This window comes from Sinohyriopsis cumingii, chromosome 2, assembly GCF_028554795.1.
Source record: "Sinohyriopsis cumingii isolate HCF-2022 chromosome 2, ASM2855479v2, whole genome shotgun sequence".
NCBI lineage: Eukaryota > Metazoa > Mollusca > Bivalvia > Unionida > Unionidae > Sinohyriopsis > Sinohyriopsis cumingii.
In genome coordinates, this window is record NC_142962.1 from 1934460 (window position 1) to 1951275 (window position 16816).

Below are 16816 nucleotides of genomic sequence, written 5' to 3' on the forward strand. Positions count from 1 at the left end.
TATTAGTCACATGGTGTAGATTCGGATGATTTCTAGTCAAAAGCATCCAAGTCAAATTGTACCTTGACCGAAACGTACTCAAGTCAATAGATACCTTAGCCGAAGCGTAATCAAGTCAGAAGGTATATAAACCAAAAGGACCCAAATCAAATCTTATGAATAAATGCCAAAACGCAGCTAAACCAAAACGTACTCATGTTGTAAAAATATACCTAAGTATCTTACCAAAACATGGCCAATAACTGCGATTTATTAAAATGAAATTATGATATAAAATTGCTTAGAAACACGTATCTTATGATTCATCCAGTAAGATTGAAAACCAAACTTTATTTATATAAGCGTAAAGTAAATGTGATAATTTGATTTAGTCAGGCTTTGTTGTTATAAGCGTAAAGTAAATGTGATAATTTTATTTCGTCAGGCTTTATTGGTATAAGCGTAAAGTAAATGTGATAATTTGATTTAGTCAGGCTTTATTGTTATAAGCGTAAAGTAAATGTGATAATTTGATTTAGTCAGGCTTTGGCCTTATGATTTTTGTGACTCATTAGCTTGAGTCATTAGTCAAATGGTAACTGCTCGATATCATGAAGGTTCATTAGTCCTAGGTTTCATAAGCCCGAACTATCTATCTGTACACAAGATCTTTATTTTCCAATAATTTTAGCCTCAGAATCCGTTTTTCGGAAGTTTCGCAAGTTCGACGTTTGACAAATCCGAAGATTCATTGGTCCGAAGATTTATGAAAATATATTCTTTGGTTCCGAAGATTCAATATTTCAAATGTATTTGTACTGGTCCCAATATCTCCAAACTGAGATTAATATGTGCAGTACAAATTGCAGTAAAATAATTCGAAGATATTATGAAAAAGTGTCATAAAATAGGATTCGTTGGATTAACAATTTGCAAACTATAAATGCCTTTGCCATATTTATTATAAATAACCAACAAAAAGGTTTTACTTATATTGATTATTCTGCTTCTAAAGCGGGTACTAAAACATTCATTGTATTATTAAAGTAATTCAGCCTTTACTTACATGAATGCATTTCAGCAATTGATTCCCTGTATTAAATCTACATCTCGTCAACAACAAAAAAAGACGAAATAAGGCATGGACAAAAATACAGTGCACGATTGTGAGAAAACAAGATTCAAAAACCTTTCTTTGAATGTCGGCACTTAATGAGAAATTGGGATTTCCATTCAAATGCAATCCATTTACAAAAATTGAACATTTCTTGTTGAAAATAAAATCACCTTATATTTTGTCCAAATTAGCAAATGGCTTACTAATATTAACTATAAACCTGTCTATTGGACATGAAAGCCTCCACGAACAGGTATACAACGAAATAAATATGTGTTCAATCAAGAAAATATTTCACGCAATCAGTTGTTGTGGTAGAGGTATTTTACAAAAGTATAGAACTGGCACAAATATCCTAAGCTGACCTTTCAGCTCCGCGTCCGATTTTAACTTTGGACGCGTAGACCTGGATTTGATAAGCGACGCATCTTCTATCACACTGATGCAACGTTTCACTGAAATCCCAAAGCCCATTAAAACGTCATATAGCGGACAATAAAATTACACCGTAGATCCATTAACCCTGTATCTGACCTTGACCTTTGGGGCGACGGGCTTGTGTGAGGTAAGCGACACATCGTCTAATTAAGATACAAATGTACGTAAAGCTTCATCTGAATCACTATGGTGACTTAACAACTATGTCTTGGGCCATGTTTGTTACAAATCATATCATCTATTAAAAATGCGCAAGTGTACCAGTTTTCAATAAAATGTTATGGACCTGACACGAGCATCCCTTTATTGATATTTAAACCCCTTAGGTGACCTTGACCGAGGGTCTTGGTTTGGTACTCGATAAACATTGTCTCATAGAGATACATGTATTTGCATAGTTTCATCGAAATGACTGAGCTATTGAAAGGTTAAGGTAGGGTATGAAACGGAGAGTAGTACAATGTGCCACTTGGGGACAAAAATGGCACTTGAAGGATAACAGGATTAGCATTACGATCGCCACTCTGAACATATTGCACTTGGGAGACATATATTTAGCATTTTACGTGACTCTGTGGGGACAAAGGGAACTGAACATAGCATTTCCCATTATGCCTAGAAATGAACTGGGGTGTAGAATACAATAATGTCCCCCTGGGAACAATGAAAAATGTAATGTTATCTAAGACATTAAACACTGCTTATGCTATGGAAAGGTTACAAAAGCCAACACTAATTGGTAATGCACTGGGTTCGATGTATTTTGCTTAAGACACTTTTCTTCAACAATCCATACACAGATATTATATGGCCAATCGTCCAGAATACCGAGTGGTTGTAGATTGGGCAACTCGTCAATTAAATTTCATATCTTACTTAGTTCTCCATTCATTTGTATTGGTATGGTATCCTGAAGAATTGAGACATTTTTAATCGAACAATTTCCATTTCAGTACTACTTATAAGATGACTATTCGCTGAATCTCTTCCACTTCATTCCTGCAGATCGTTTGTGTTTAAATGGCAGTATTATGAAGTCGATTCCTCTTGGTGTTGTCATCTAGGCATTTACAAATTCGTTGTCTGCCATAATGTCATCTTCGCGTTCACAGAGGTCTAGAATTCCACATGATCATGTGATTTAATTTGCATATCACTGATGCTGCCAACCAAAAACTCAGTCACAAAAGTTGTTAATACGGATGGACTTACCCAAGCAATGCTTTGTATGTCATGTGAAATTTATGTTCAGTACAGTCAATAATCACAAGCGTTTGAGAATATGTTGAACTAAATGTATTAGTGTTCATTTAGCCACCGACATGATTTGCCATGTTAATAGAACTGACGACTTTACGTGTATTAATCAGGTCATTTATTTATGTTACCTGAGCATGTTGACTTTGAGATGTGTAATCTGGCAGCGATATCTCAATAAAATGTTCCAGACGTAGCCTCATGAAGACTAAAATAATCATCAGTGACTCGAGGTTGTCATCCCTTTTCCGTCCTGAAACTGCCCTTACTGTTTGATATTCTGCGCCATCAAATATTGCACGAAATGTACCAGCAATGTTCAGTTTTATATCAAATATAACATCGGAATCCGTGTCAGCAGTGTCATCAAAAGCACTATCAGGCAGACTGAATTCCAATATCAAACTTCCTGACCGTATTTCAGCCATTGTTACTATCGCCAGTCTAAGTCAATGCTGGCAGAGCTTTCAGTCTTGTTTGTGTTGCTCAGTTTTTGTTTTTAATACATTTTCTAATGGTTGTTTTTTATCATTAAGGTCCTCCGCTGTTTGCTCACATTTATCTATCATTTCGGGACAATGATAATTATAATCTCCGCAGGTAATTAAAATACAGGGATACAGAGAAGACCCATCTCTACGTTTAATATCCTTGCTTTGGTCTCATCAGCTTGATCATCCATTTCGATTTCATTTGGCTGCGCAATGTCGTCCTTCGCCAAAATAATACCTTCATTTTTTGTTGGGATGGAAAGCTCATTATTGTCTGCCTCGTCTGTTGACCTTGACATCTGAGCAAAGAATAAGAAAGTACTTGTCAATAAATGTTATTGAAGAAATGTTATGCAAACTAATTGCACTTTTAGTGCCTGATAATCAAAGAGAACCATTCTAACCATTAGTAACGCAATCGCCGCATCGTTCATTTTGTTCCGTTTCTGAGGATGTTATCCAAATATAGTAATGTAAATCATTTAGTTAAATTAAAATAAATTTATTCCTAAAAATGACATTTGTACGTTAACATCATAAGCCATTAGAATCATCCTAGTTGTGAGCATTAATAGATAAGCATATTCTTAATTGATAAAAAATAAAACTTATCAATGTTGCAAATAGTATTTATTTTGGTTAGTCTGGAAGGCCAGAGGGACGTTGTGTTGAGCATTCATCTATCTGCTCACAAAAGGTCTGCATCAGAAAATAATGGTAGTGGAACCAGTGTTGTGAAGCGGTTATTCTTCTATAATTAGATAGTATAACTTTCATAATAGTATATTTATATCGAATTTTTTTACACTGAATTTTTATCACGTTTTCCGGTGTACTCATCCACATCAAGAATAATCGTTTTAAGACTGACATAAAAAATTTAACCTTGCTTACTACATCAGTGATGTTACTAACAAATTACTGAAATTAAAAACCATTTCCAAACAGTGGGAACCATGTCCATAGTCGCGATGGAAGCCAAGATACTGAATTGATTTATATGATATTTTGATTGAAAATATTATTTGTATTACTTCTACGTCAAAAAACCAGTAATTATATGAGCTTCGATCATTTGAAAATCATTTTCGTTTTATGTTTTTAAAGTGTAATATTTTTATGGGTATGGTATTCATCTAAAAGAAAACTAGAGGAGAGTGGCCAAATATATTTGCATCAGATAATGATTGTGGTGGAACCAGTGTTGTGAAGTGATTATTATTCCATAGTTATAGCATAATTGTTTTATCCATGTTTGTAGGTGCTAAAAATTTTAAGACTTAATGTTTTATCACATTTTCTTAATCACTCCTCCAAATCAAGAAAAACTGGTTTTCGGCTGACATAAAATTTTACTTGCCTATTAAATCAATGATTTAATGATTTTTCTAGCAACTACTGAAATTATAAATTACACATTTTGTTCCAAACAGTGGGAAACATGTTCCAAGGTCAGGGCTGAAGCTAAAGTAACTGAATTGATTTATGGTTTGTTAATTGACAAGGATAATGGTATTATCCCAAACCCCCAACCAGCAAAAACAAAAATAAACAAGACAAGCTTGTTCAATCTATTTATCTAAATACTGCATATTTATTACAATAGCATAGTTTCCTTATTTCATTAACTGATAACCTCATAAACCTGATAAACGTAATTATTATAACAACAGAAAATCATAAATATAATGACATTTACAGATGAAAATATTTTATTCAAAGGACATCCTGCATGTATATAAGTACCACTACTATTAAGGGGCCCCGAGTGGCCGAGTGGTCTAAAGCGCTCTTCGTTACGGATCACTGCCATCTCACCTCTGTCTGCGGCGGTTCGAGTCTAAGATTCAGCCAATGTGGGCATGTGAGAAAGCCTGCCGGTAGCTTCTCGTGGGTCGGTGGTTCTTTCCGGGGTTTTCCGGGTTCTTCCTCCACCATTAATACTGGCCGCCATGTATAGCCTATCGTGCTGAAAAATGGCGTTAAACCCCACAACAACAACAACAACCACTACTGTTAAAAATACTACCAAATCTGCATGAGATAATTAAAACAATGTCATATCTTAACTTTGATGTTCCTTCTTCCTTATTCGATGATGACTATTTCCACCTTTTTAACTTGAAAATGAATCAATTCCTGTAACGGAATAAAGTTTAAATCCCGGTTCAAGAGAACTACTTGCTGAGTAAGCACAAATTGTACTTCAAGATGGATACGTCCACTCGGGAACTGAATGAATTCTCCAGGATATCAGTTGATTACCTGCGTGACATCACTATGGACATTTATCAAGTCGAACAGGCTCCAAAGTATACAAATCAGCATCTCACAAAGAAGGGGCACTAAAAGGATACGGCATGCATGGATTTTCCAGGTCTGTTACATGTAAAATTCCAGTCTGGTCACTCCCAAAAATAAAATCAATTTGCTGTGGATCCAATTTAAGCCGAAATATTTCATGGACTCTACCAGAGGATGGTATTGTATCTGCAAGGTTGGTGCTCCGGTTGTTGGGTGTTGTGCCCATGTTTCTAGTCTACTATGCTTTATTGGCTTAAATAGATGGCTACCTAATGAGTTGACAATGACAGCATCTTTAATTAGTCATCTTAAGGTTGCATCATCTATTCCAGATTGTGAATATGACAACAAGGAATCAAATGAGTTGTTTTTCTACACTGTGACCACTGCTTTCATCAGTAGTCATCTGGCTCCTTTTATGTTTATATGACAAATGATAATTTTGTATAATTTGAATTGTCATTCTTACAATGATGTTTCCATTATTATGGCATCTTCTTTGTGTGATATTGATGAAGAGAGAATGATAATACCTAACAATTGCCAGATCACTGAAAATAGTATAGTACCCCACCCCCACTACTAAATGTGAAATTAAAACTACAAATATCAGAAGCTAAAAAAGGCTGGAAAATACCCGTGCTGCTACCATTCCAAATCAAAATACTCGTACATGCAGATCGAAATGGTCATATATATATATATATATATATATATATATATATATATATATATATATATATATATATATATATATAATTTAATTTTATCATCAGCAAATAATTATAATTTTTTTCTGGTACCCCTGTTGGACTGCAGCCTTAAAGCACGTGTTTGGTATGCTTCCTGGGTAATCTGGCCATTACATACCACATTTAAATTAATACATAAAGGTATATTTTTAAGACATACTTATTAATAATTCTTTTTTTGTCCATGTTGGTCTGAATAGTTTATTTTTAATGGTTTTTATTCTCTCTGATGACTGTCTGGTCACTCCCAGTGAATCTAAGAGGGGTCTAAGGTTAAATACACAAAAATGGCTATCACAGTGACAGTTGCTCATCTTAACTATACAGATGGCAGGAGTGCATCACTGCTGGGTCATATTGTGGGTGGATGAGTGGGGACGTTACAATCATCAGGATTTTTGGTTAACTGGAATTACATCACAATTAATACTTCCAGTTCAGTACCCACGAATGTAGTTCTAGTCTATTTTTAGAACAGTTTTTCCTCTCTCATTTTGATGGTGATAGAAGAGTTTTATTTATGCAGTTTTGGTAGGGATTTAAAGGTAACTGTTTATTCTTGATAATATGAGCTCAGGGTGTTGTTGTCTGTATGTATTTTGGCGACAGTGCACAGTGAGTAATAAGGCCTTGGTGATGATCCGGAAGTGAAATACGTGTTCTGGTTACATGCTGTTATGTTGAGAGTCAATGATCTAAAAAAAGAGCAGGTCAACCTTTGACAAGAACTTCACCGTGAAGTCATCTTTGAAGGTATTTTAGATTAACATATGATTTGCGTTGATTGTCACACAGTGGAAAGGTCAGTACTGAGAAACAAATGTAGAGAACATATAGTAAAATTAATTGTGTACTATGTCCAACTGCTACCGTTAGGTAATATATGTTTAGTGAGTGCGTTTCTTTTATCAGGTTCTTCGTCATCTCATGCTTGTATAGATTGTCATTTTAACACTTTCCTGAACCTCCAGTTATATAGAAAGCCTTACGGCGAGGTGTTCGAATGATTTCTGCGCAGGAATACGGACAAGCATGTTGGCCTACATATATAGTATACAATATTTATGCACAAAATTTGCCTTCGAAACCGCTGTCAACGTATAATAGTTAATGTAATAATGTGACTAGCTTTCCTTTAATGGTATATATGAACACATATTCATATAACGTTATTTTATTCCTTAAAATGTTTCTATACGTTTTTGAATTTCTTCATTGCCCCCATCGAGGGCCCCAGTTTGGCGTCTCCACAAATAATTGAATATAGGCCTACGTTTGTATAATAGGAGGAGAGAGAGATAGTAAAAGATGGAAAAATACTTACTTTGACTAGTTAGTCATCGAAGTTTATGTGTAAACTTGTTCCTAAAAATTCTGTGAAAGTTGCATTCATTGTATGAATCCTCTAATCTTGCACGATGTAAATCAAATTCTTTGCCAACTCTAAGTGCTGGTAAATAGCATTTGCAAAACGAATAATAAAATGATTGTGTTTCCATTTGTTCATTATAGGTATATGTTCTTTATAAACGTGTACATCCTCTCATTTCACAGACAACTGTATGCAGTCAGTGTAATGCAGTATTACCGCGATGGTTTACAAATAGACGCAAAAGGTCTTGAGAGTACAATATCTATAATTTGTTTCTTTAGTGTATTCTCTAATGCCATTACTTCTAAAACATATTTCACATTTTTCAGAAGTTCATTAAAAGTGGTCAACCAATAGTTGTATTCTTCCTTATTAATGTCCATAGTATATCTTTACGGATGAATATATAGTTTATAAATAGAGTATAGTTTCACTATAGGCTACCTCAAAAGGGTGTGGAATGCAATTTATTTTTCTTTTTCTTCTAAAGATAGAAACACAATAGTGTATGTATTATATAGCCATGAAAATATAAAGATAAAAGAACATATATACATAAAGAACACTTGTTATTTCCAGTTAAGGTAACAAACACATGTATTCGGCAAAGAAGCGAACGTATAAGCCCATGTTAACGCCTCCTTTACAGTCATATTCAATAATATCAAAAAATTATTTAAATAATTAAATAATATTACACATCACTCAATAATATTAAACAATATTTTATTGAGGAACAGTTTTTGCATTTTATGATTAAGTACCTTTTTGTCAACGTATTTTAGAAACAGTTTTCAGCTGACGTATCAGTTCGATATTCTATTTTTGTCTATGATGGACCCTTTGGGAATAGTTTTAGAAACTAAACTTTATATATGAAGCTTTATAACCCCTAAAATAATACAAATGCATATTGCAAATTTGAAACTAAGTGAATAGATAATGGAAAAGCAGTATCTATGAGAAGTAAATGGAAAATATGACTGCTTTTCATGTCTTTTCTGAAAGTGTTTTGACACCCTGTAACCATGGCAACGGACACGTGAACACAAAACTGATGTCAGATGTAAATGTCAACCACCTCATATGTACGGTATATATAATATAAGGAAATTTGGATACAGGGGGCAGAAAATGGCCCCTATTCAATATAGTCCTTTAATTTAAACGTTGTGGAGACGTAAGTGTAAATAATCAGGAAGTCAAATATGAAGAAAATAGTAAACATGACAAGTGGTAACATTCAAGGCATACATTTTAATATCGAAATCCCAAAGTGCTTTATCATGCCAATACATACAAATTCAATAAATACAAAATCAACAGAACCTTGTTCATCAAGTAGGATGGCTAACCATTATAGAGAATAACCTGGTAACCTATTTCCAGTCGATATTTAACATTAAATAGTCTAACAATATCAAAACAAGAGGACATCTTCACAGAAATAACAGTGAAAATGGAAGTGCATTTGTTGATGTGCACAATGTCATATACACATACACTTCCGACACATCCTTATTGTGTTCTAAGTCTCATTATCAAATCCCCCAAACAACTTTTAAAAATAAGTTTTAATGTCAGTTTTAACATATGCAAGGGGTGGGGGGGAATAACGTCTTTCTGATCAGATATTGAATATAAGTCCGTTTTGATCGTATAATATTAGAGATCAAGCATCGTTTAGGTTTTATCACAAGTTTATAACAACTTTCTTGTAGTCTTGAAGTATAAAGCTGTAAACGATCCTGGGAGACAGGTTAGATAATTGAAAAAGCATTTAACATTCAACTTTTACTGAGCTACATAAATTGTGAATTTCACGCAAAATTGGCACCCATTTCATGGCTAGGTGAGTTGTAGGTGGTTAAATGCCTGTAACTTCAGCAGGAAGACCGGTAGGATAAGGGGAGACAATGTTGCTCCAGCTCTCAAGCATCGTGACAACCGTATATGACTTACTACCCCACCCCCTGCCAACTGGTGGCTATCCGATGGGTGCTCTTCTCCTTCTGTTATGTTAGACTCAAATCAGACTATTTCATACAAACAACTGGGCCATCCAAGTGGTTTTGGATGGGATTGGGATCTCGTTCATCCAACCCCCTCCACTTTCGTCATACCCTTTCATGACAGAGATCTCAGGCAATTACATGTCAGCACAATTTACAGAAAGAGACAGAGCACTTGCTCATAAATCCGATGGTGGCGGTAATCCCAGACCCTTACTCCCCAGGTTCCTGTTCATGATTTTTCCTACTTAAGAAATCCAGCAATAAATTAAGATCGGTTTTAAACTTGAACAGAGTTAGTCAGTTTATTACTACCCCGACGTTCAGGTATAACGGTACCAATTGCACAAGTCCAGATGGGCGGATCTTAAGGTGTAGAGAACATTGCATTCAGAAATAAAGAACAACACTAGCTGTGATTGGTACAATATGTAAGAATTGTACTTTCTGTTAGGCTTAAAAAAAGTTGTGCCTCTTGGCAACATGTGAGATTATGTTAATTCATATCTAGATCATATTTTGTATCTTTTATGATTTTGTTTTAAATGTGGATTAGATGGCTGAAACAGTGTCTGTTGTGACATCATAAATATAACCCCTTCTAGTTCCAGCAGAGTTGTCTCTCTTAAATGCAATGGAGTACCTGGTTTCGTCCTTGTCAAATTGACAGTCTAGCTATGTTCTCTATGACAGCGCGTGACATGCATACGGAGGTAGGATAAAAAGTATATTTATTTCACAAAACATTAGCATTGAGGTATATGGAAAAACAATTGGTACCGTGATACCTTCAGGAAGCCACCTGTGTATGTGACTCGATGAATACAAGATCGGTCTCGACATGTCTGACGCATTTTTTTCATATGCATATTAACATGATATCTTGCAAGTACTTTTGTTTCAGCTACCGTGGGATAGTGTACCAATTTCACTCCTTCACCAGGAAATTGGACTGTACTACATCACATTTCACCTTTCACAGCAATGGCAATACATCTAGATCAGTACTGTCCGACCTGCGGCCCGCGGGATGATTTTAAATGGCCCGTCAGAGCTCGAACAGCTATATAGTCGTTGCTTTTCAGTTTTCTGCTCCGGCAGCTCGGCTTCAAGAAAAACATTTTTCAGTGGCCTATGGTGTCAAAAAGGTTGGACGGCACAGATCTAGATAATAGACGCGTTTGACTCACAATATGTTCAAACTGCTCCTCATCATTCACAGCTGAGGGTTGATAGTCAACATGGCGATGTCGGATCTTATTCCTTCTCAACATTGTGTTTATCTAGATATCGAGTTTCGAACTTGTATTTTCCTGGCTCATCTTTCGCTCAAACGTGTCCACAGTATCGTTTATGTATCAGAGGAGCTTCCCATTAGGAGGTTCATTTCAGTGAGGGAGTTTATTGAACTCCCCAGCCTGCTTAATGCGGCAGCAGACCACTTACGCCTTGGTCGCCTTTAAATGTGTTGCTCACTCACAAGTAGACTTATCAAAATAAGGTTGTTCAAATCAATCTTATAGTGATAAAATCCATTCTCGACTGCCCGATGCTTGGATGGAAGAATGTTCTGGGAATGTCGGACAATTCCGTAGTAGTGAAATGCCTCTTGATGAAACCAACACATCCTTTTATGGAAGTGCATTTGTTGATGTGCACAATATCATATACACATACACTTCCGACACATCCTTATTGTGTTCTAAGTCTCATTATCAAGGAAAGGCCAGCTGCTTTATATGCAGTGGTCACTCCATCAGTCCTTCGCACATGGAATCTGCTTCATGTGTGTCAGATTGATGCTAGACCTATTCGCGTCAAGATGGAGCAGCAACGTGTCCACCTCACCTAATCTCCCTGCTCTCAGAAGAATTATTTGTCCGATGCTCTTTTAATCACTTCTGAGGGAATATGGTCATTTGTCGTCCATCAAGTGGCTCTAATACCGAAACTAATTTAGAAAACGAGGGGCATGACGTGCAAAATAGTTCTGATTGCCTCTCTTGGATTTGATAGATCCTGGATCAACAATCTACAAGACTGAAAAGAGTGTAGTAGTAGGATTCAGTATGTGCCCTCTGATGCTGAAGCACACAAATAATATCTGCATTGGCCATCAAAGGATCTTTCTTCTGGTTAAGACAGTGAAGTTAGACATAAGCCCAAAAGTACTGGCTACTTGACAAAAGAGGTTGTAAGTTTCACATAATTTGAACTCTCACAGGATCAGGTGAAACTCGTGAAGATCTCAGCTCGTGAAATACGATGATTTGCATGAGCCTGGCCTTCCAACGAAATATCTCGATTCAATTCGTAGTGGCATTATTTTACTGCCATATTCAGTGTACGGTCTCCAGCTTCTATTTATGTGATGAAGTCTCTCGAAGGCGAGTGCCGAATCTCATCGAGCCGCTTATAGCTTTCCAGACAGTTAATACCTCCTTATCGTGACAGCACAACGCCATTCTTGGACATAACCTTACAAATTTTATAGGATTTGCATGGGAAATATTTACAGATATGGCAGTAGCCAAGTGCAGGATCCCACATGGATTTTCCTTGCAATACTCTACTTGGTATACTCTGACATGGTGAAGAGTTATTTAACATTCGTGTTTTTTAGAATCTCAGGGTGTCCGTAAATAATTGCAAGTTAAGCTCTTTTTCCTAAGAAAACAAATGTTATTAATATCGATTCGAGAATAAAGGTATGCTTCTGCAGAATAAGATCAAACGTTGATACAAGTTCAATTTCACATCGACTTCATTTAATAAATAGCTAGGTATAGAAAACAAGTCATGAAAAATAGGCCCTTGAAGATCTCTACTGATTGCATTTGAATGTATTGTACTCATATTTTTGTTAGGTCTTTGCACTTCTTTATCTTTTTACTCTTTTCATTCATTTTCGATGGATGCAGTGCATTTTAAAAAAAAAGATTTGTCGCTTTTGAATTAACTTTGTGCTTGTCCTACATTTGTTCTGCATGAGCTACCAGTTTTAATGGAACCTGGCGGGTTGAAAAGGTGATTCACTTAAAGGATAGATGTATTTGTCACTGAGGGTTATCAACCAGAAAATACATTTCAATCCACGTTTTGATTCATTGCGCGTATCTTACCTTTGTAATTCATTGCGCGTATCTTACCTTTGTAATCTGTAAGTAGTGTATGGGGCCACCCTAGCGACAATGGGAATTAGCATTACAAAACCCCTTGGGCCACTCTAGCGACAAGGGAAATTTAACATGGAGAAAAACCCTGGGTCACTCTAGTGACAAGGGGAATTGAACATGGAAATTGAACATGGGAATGTCACCTGGGGATCAGTGGGAATTAAACATTGGTAACGTCATAGGTTTATAGGGTCAAAACCTTTTATAGGGTGAAATGTATTTGTAGGGACAAAGGGTTGATAGGGACAAACATAGACATACAGAAACAAACAAATACACATTGAAACACACAGAAAAGAGGACAGAAATATTCTAAAGAAAGACTCACAGATAGAATAGAGACTCGATAAAGAAAAGTCTGTTGTATGGGTTCAAAACATTTATTCAAGTACATATATACATGGGCTCTCTGGCCTGTGCTTTGGTCTAAGCACTATCCATTAAATACATAAACATTTGAACATAAAAGAAACATATTTACGAGTTGTTTAGTTATTGACTCTAGTAAACTAATGTTTAAAATTAACGTTCACTCCTTTCTAAAATCACTTCATATGCAACGAATTTACATTAAATGTTCGTTTATAAGAAAAAGTCAAAACAAAACAAGTAACAAACAATCAAATAAGAGAAAGTTCGTGTTTGTCTCTCTATCCGTTACACACGTTGTTTAATATCTGGTCAGCTACCACTTGTGTCCCAGCATAGATGTTTCCGATCTCGTATTCCCTGTCAGTCGTAAATCTGCTGTTACGTCCATCGTGCTAGGTACACTTATCGGTAAGCAGATCAAGAACAGTGATCGTCTTCTTCCCATGGAGGTGCAACATATGCCATATGAATAGTCACTTTTCCATCGGTGATGTCAAATTTTTCTCTCACCGACCGCACGTCTTCAATAGCCCTCAAAAGTTTGGAAGAAGTTATTTCTGCAGGTGTGCTAAATCCGAGACATACAGGCGAGTTCAAACTGTCGTGATACATAGATAGGCTCAAACGACCTTCATCTTTGACTTGGCAATGACATTTGAATTCCTCTAACAGTGAGTCAAGTAGATCCGTAATGAAACTTGATACTTCCTCGGCTGGAACGTCAGACGCGAAGTCTTTAAATTTCATCGTGTAGGTGTAAGTTGTCGTTCTAAATTTTCTCGAGGTCGCTGTCTGGGTCATTTGGATGCTAAAATACTCCTTTAGGTCTATTGAATCCTTTCCCTTCTTGAACGCACTTTGCTGTGACGGTATGGTGGTGAAAGAGGTCAATGATGTTTGTTCCTTCTCTTTTTTCTTCTGCGTAGAGTTATTCATCTTTCTCGTCGCTTGTCCTCGCAATGAAGTGTCGTTCTTGGAAGTCGTCCCTTTTTATACTGGGTGATATCAGCATGTCCATAAGGTAAAGTTTTGTGGTCTGGAAGTTTCACTGGTTGCACGTAGTTTGTCATGGCATTAGTACATAACAACTAAGATGTGGTATTGCATTGGTGATGTGATCGTGAGGCATAGAATCACACCCGAGTTTCTCGTTGGACTTGAGTCTTACGCTCTATACTTGCTGTTTGAAAGGATTCATTTTTGTCGATTGGTCTTGGTAGTGACAATGAACTATTGGTCTTGGACGTTGTCCCTTTTTATATGCTGACCAATATCGATGTGACCGTACGGCAACGTAAAGTGATTGGGAAGTCTCACTCGCTTCTGGTACACGATTTGATAGATTTTTTCCAGGGGTCGACTGACGATGTGGTGAGTGGGTAAACGTACAATCTTGTTCGGTTGGTGAGTGGTCACTTTAAAGTTTCCATCCTCTCCCGATTGCAAGGCTTCTTTCAATACCCCAAAGTTGACCACTCGACTGGTACGATAATTCAGAGTCAGTCCTTTCACTTTGCACTCCGTGTGCACTTCTCCTTGTTTGTCCCGGTATTGGTAGCCGTAATTTTTAGGACCTCCACTCGCGAAACTTAGAATCTTGTCGTCGGGATGTTCGTCTGTCCAGGCTCCTAAACGGTTTTCTTCGATGTTAGGGTGTTGCTGACCCGGTCGATCGATGTAGATGCAACTGTCCGTGTCAAAGTACAGGACGCGTTCCCCTAACAGTTCTAAAGCTTCGTACAATTTTAAGCGAGCATGAGCTGTCACGTAAGCCGCAATGATGACATTTCCAAAAGGGTCGTCTTGTACAAAGTCCAGATCTTCTTCGTAATTGACCAAGATCAAATTCTCTCGAACGACGTCCACGTGTTTCATGTATTTGGTTTTGTCGTGAATCATCTGGAAGTAGCGGGAAGGTTCTGTCAAATATTCCGTCTTGGGTAAACACGGTCGTTGTGCCATTTTACCCCACAAGCAATTTAACATCACTTTGGCAAACGATCGCCTGCCTTCGTTTTTCTCGATGTGGTCTAAAGAGATGCCTTCTTGTTCATAGTATTTCTCTTTGAATTGTATTTGGTCTTCGGGAGTGTGACACCAGGAAGGATAGCCGCTGGCTTCTTGTTTCAGTTTCAAAAAGGCATCCACGTAGTCAGCGAAAATGCCTTTCTGACTGGGATCACCCTTGTGGTATTGTTGTGTCTTGGGAAAGTGGCAAATTTCGTACACTTCTAACAGTTGGTATCCCATGTCCAGAGCTTTGAACAATTCTACGCTGACCCAGGTTCCCGTCAAGGCACGTTCTTCCTGGGTGTGCTGACAAGGTTGGTCTTGGTTGCACGTTTCGGCACAAGTACGGCACAATGGAAACATCAGTTTGCCTTGACAATGGTGAGGTAAGACGGGATGGTATAGGTTCGTGGGAGGCAAAACTTTACACTTGATCAAGCCTTCGTATTGTCGAATGTTTTTCAGGTCGATGTGTTCCGTTAACAATTGCGGGTGCCCTACAGGAAAGCGACAATATTTGCACACGTAGGGATACAGCGAACACACGTCCAAGTATTTGATTTCTTCTCCTTTCTCTTCGTCGGCTTGGTACAGCAAACAGGTGGCATTGGTCCTTCCTCCGTGCAAACTATCCCTCGGGTTCAGCGGGTCCATGAACTGGTAACTTTCCACGAGGCGTTTAAACTCGGGATCGGTTTTCAAGCGGTGATCGTATTCGTGTTCCCACATTTCCACCACTTGGTATCCTTCCTCTTCCAACTTTAGGCGTCGCTGACAAGTGTCCTGGTACAAGTCTTCCATGGTTCGTTGTAAAAACTGATTTTTAGTGCTACGATCAGGGTAACAGACGGGACATCCGTGAAATAAGCAACCGTTAAACTCGTACACGATCTTGGGGTTTTCTAAGTCCCAGCCATCGACCGAATATGTTCCGATGGTCTTTTCACCCCCTCCGTTGCGGGCATGCTGAATCCATTTGTTTTCCTTGTCGCACAAGTAATGTAACCAACGTAGGGCTTTGACCGAGTATTGACGTTTGACAAAGTTGGTCGTTTGAGGGCTGATGACAGCCACGGTGTTTTCAGGCATGAATCGTTGTCGATACACTAAGGAACACGCTTTGGCAATGGTGCAAGCTTCTTTCAAAGGATCGACCCCTCCGTGTTCCATGAACAGTTCTCGAAATTTTCCACAGCAACGCCGTAAAATGTCCACGTCGGAACGACAATACTTTAGCATTTCTTCCTGAAAGTCGAAAGGGTCCGAGGCGTGAGCCTGGTACCAAGCGTAGAAAGCTTCTCGTTGTTCGGTACGCATGTTGTCGGGGTCGTAATAGTGAGCCTCAGGTAAATGGGGTAGAACGGCGTGTTGATTGGCTTCCGTATTGAAAAAGTGTGGAAAGTACCCTTTAGCCATTTCTGTCATTCCAAACGTTTTAGGCATTCGACTCAAAGGCATGGCCAAATAGCTCATCGAATCTTTAAACTGTACTTGTCCCACTTGCATGAAAATGATTTTGGCTCCGTTCAAAGTCAC

At 37.6% G+C, this 16816-nt stretch overlaps 1 long non-coding RNA gene across 1 annotated transcript in view; it reads right to left on the reverse strand.

The window, feature by feature from the left end:
* Positions 1-297: 297 nt before the first annotated feature.
* Positions 298-16816, reverse strand: part of LOC149804202 (uncharacterized) — a 57416-nt gene continuing 40897 nt past the window's right edge. The window contains exon 2 of the long non-coding RNA XR_016413833.1: positions 298-3581. This is a non-coding gene — a long non-coding RNA (uncharacterized LOC149804202). The remainder of the gene's footprint in view (positions 3582-16816) is intronic.